This window comes from Conger conger, chromosome 5 (genome assembly GCF_963514075.1).
Source record: "Conger conger chromosome 5, fConCon1.1, whole genome shotgun sequence".
NCBI lineage: Eukaryota > Metazoa > Chordata > Actinopteri > Anguilliformes > Congridae > Conger > Conger conger.
This window is the reverse complement of record NC_083764.1, coordinates 38576009-38579394: the sequence shown is the minus strand read 5'-3', so window position 1 is coordinate 38579394 and position 3386 is coordinate 38576009. Positions and strand designations below refer to the sequence as shown.

At 52.0% G+C, this 3386-nt stretch overlaps 1 pseudogene; it reads right to left on the bottom strand.

The window, feature by feature from the left end:
• Positions 1–602: 602 nt before the first annotated feature.
• On the bottom strand, positions 603–2659 carry LOC133128860 (uncharacterized; annotated as a pseudogene).
• Between the last annotated feature and the right edge of the window lie 727 nt (positions 2660–3386).

The following is a 3386-nucleotide window of genomic DNA, read 5'->3' as shown; positions in this document are numbered from 1 at the left end:
AAGACTATATACTTCTGATTAATATGGCTGGCTGAAGCCAGTCCATACCATAGGGGAAACTATTCATTCATGACATTCATTTGCTTGGAGGAAAAAAAAGAAATTAAGACAGAGTACTGAGCAAGAAGTAGGTCATGTTTCTCCTACCGTGTTACTCCCATTTCTTAATCAGCTATTTCATGCTTTGAAATACAAATACAAAGGAAATCCTTTCTGATTTCCTCTATTATTGCACATTTGTTACACTGAATGGTTTCAGATCTTTAGACAGAATGTAATATTTGACAAAGGGAACCTGAGTAAACACATTTTAAAATGATTATTTCAATTATTTAATTAAAAAGTTATCAAACGCCCAAACTGTGAAAAAGTAACAGAGGGGGCAAGCCCATACACTCACACGCCCAGTTGATTGCGTCAGTAAGCCAATGGGAAAATCTCTGCCACACCACTCAGGTGGTGCCGTAACAGGTTTTCCTCTAGCAGCAGCACCATAACAGACAAACAGCTGATCTGCTTGTCGAATAGGCTGCGAACGTCGTACGTATATCGACAGAGCACGCACTGGGCAAAGTTTATGCAGCATAGCATCCTCCTCATCGTCATGAGGAGGGGGCTTGAAAGCCACCAGGTCCAATACCCGTGAGTGGAAGGACGTGGTGATAACCTTCGGGGTAAACGCAGGGTTCGGTCTCAGCACAACTCCTGAAAAGGAGAGACAGTCCGGGTGCACAGACAAGGCGCATAAATCGCTTACTCGCCTAGCAGAAACTAACGCAGTAAGCAGTGCCACCTTAAGGGACAAAGCTCTCCACTCAACGCTCTCCAGCGGTTCGAAAGGAGGGCTACACAAGGCTTTTAGTACCACCGTTAAGTCCCACTGCGGAACACGGGGTGGGGCCACAGGTTTCAGACGCCGGACGCCCTGGATAAAAGGCTTTACCAGGGGGTGGACAGCCAACGTAGAGCCACCAGAGCCAGTATGGCACGCAGAAATTGCGAAGACATACCCCTTTAACGTTGACAAAGATAACCCCTTATCAAGTAGGCTCTGCACAAAGTTGAGCACTACGGATACAGGGCACACCAGGGGGTCCTGAGAGCGTTCGAGACAGTCTCGAAGGCCTCCCCTCTGCCTTTATAAGCCATTGTAGTTGAGATAGCGCGAGCATGCTGTATAGTATTTACAGCTGCCTCGCTCAATCCCATGTTCACAAACCTGCTCCTAACAGGGCGAAGCCGTGAGTCGCAGCCTTCTTTGGTGGGGACAGGAGGTGACAGGAGGTCCCGGTGCTGGGGAAGTCGCCACGGGACGCCGGTCAACAGCAGGGCTACATCGGCCATCCACTGTTTGTGCGGCCAATCTGGCGCGATCAAAATCAGGGGTTTCTTCTCCTCTCTCACTTTGGCTAGTACCTGCGGTATCAAACCAAAGGGAGGGAAGGCATAAAGGAGGCCCTTGGGCCAGCGATGGGCTAGCGCGTCCACTCCCAGTGGGGGCGAGCCGGTTGCTGTCATCGCAAACCATACTTTGTTGTCGCTTCTGATTAGAACGTGTCTGCCCTGAAGAAGGGGTTCGAAACGTTGTAATGCAAGCCATACTGCTGTGATCTCCAGCACATTGATATGAGGCAGAGGAGGGTTCCACAACCCGCTCACCATCATTCCATTGCAGACCGCCCCCCACCCCTTGGTGGAGGCGTCTGTGTATACAGGGACATGAGTGGAGATAGCGCCCATCGGCACACCGGCACTCAGCATTCGCCCATTTCGCCAGTGCGAGAGTGCTCTCACAACCGACTGCGGAATGCGAAACAGCTTTGCGCAGTCTCTCATTGGATCGAAATGCATTCGCTTGAGCCAGAATTGTACCGGTCTCATGCGTAGCAATCCCAACGGAACCACGGCGATTGCTGCCGCCATTAAACCCAACAGGCGCATAATCGTGATTCCACTGATGCAGCGACCTGGGAGAAATCGGCAAGCGTGGTCTCTCAGGGAAGCAATTCTCTCCTGAGAGAGACGCGCCATCATTGACAATGAGTTCAGCCGGAGCCCTAGGTACTGAACACACTGGCTCGGGGTGAAAATGCTCTTGTCGCGATTGATGGTGAAACCCAATCCTTCGATGTGGGTTATCAGCATCTCTGTGTGTCGCAGCCAACTCCCTGGAAGGGGCTAACACAAGCCAGTCGTCCAGATACGTTAAAACACGTATGCCCTGTTGTCACAACGGGGCGATAGCAGCCCGCGCCACCATTTCGAAGGTGTGGGGTGCTAGGGACAGACCGAATGGGAGTTTGGTAAATTCTAATCTACGAGCGTGAACCAGTCCCCTTGGCTGATTGAGCTCATTACGCGCTTCTGCGTTAGCATCTGAAAACGTTGTTTCACCAAATGACGGTTCAGTGCTCGCAGGTCCAATATTGGTCTCACACCGGCGTCTTTCTTTGGAACGAGGAAATAAAGGGAATAAAACCCTCGCATTTCATCGTGTTTGGGGACTAGGCGGATCGCGCTTTTTGCCAAGAGAGTCTCTATCTCTTGGGAAAGTGCGCTGTTTAGATGCGGGGGCATATTCGTTTCCCTTACTCCTACAAGGAGGAGGGGGGACAGCGAACTGTAACTCATAGCCCGCTCTGATTACAGTACTGAGCCATGGCGTCAGCTTGCACTTCTGAGTCCAAGCACAAAGGTTGAACGTGGACCTGGTTGAAAGCAGTGCAGACTGTACCGCGGGCTTCTGAATTTGCAGAAGCCCGGCTCTTAAGTGGGGGTGGGGTCGAATTCAAGCCAGCGACCTGGTGTTTATCTGGGATAGGCCGACGTAGAGTCCTGGCCGGCTTCGATTCTGAGCCGGCGAGGACTCCAATACTGCCTGAATGTCAGGGGAAAATCACCAAGCGCTGATGCCAGCTTTGAGGCAGAGGGCAAGGGAAATGTTTGTGTAACAATAGGGGGAGTGTGCTTTGTGACTGTAAGGGCGAAACTCGCTCCCGAGTAGGCGCTAGTAAAGTCTGTGATACAGGAGGGGTGTCCGGTCCACTCAACTGGATCGCCTCTATGACACTCTCCCGCCGAAATTCAGGAACGCTTCTGGGCTTTCGATTGAGGCGGGTGGCGGGTGAGCCCTGGGTGCAGCAGGGTTGAACGGCTTCGTCCAAGCCTTGCCGCTAGCAATAGCGGTAGTTTCTCTACGGCCATCGGGCTGCTCCTCAGTTGAGCGCCGGGATGACGACACAGGAGTGCGGCGAGTCTTAGACCATGAACGGCGATCCTGGCATCTTGCATCTGAAGCAAGAGGCAGATGCTTCTGCAGAGTGGGTCTCTCCTCATCCAGTCGTTTAAACCTCGCTATCGCTTCGGTCACCGCTGGACCGAAGAGA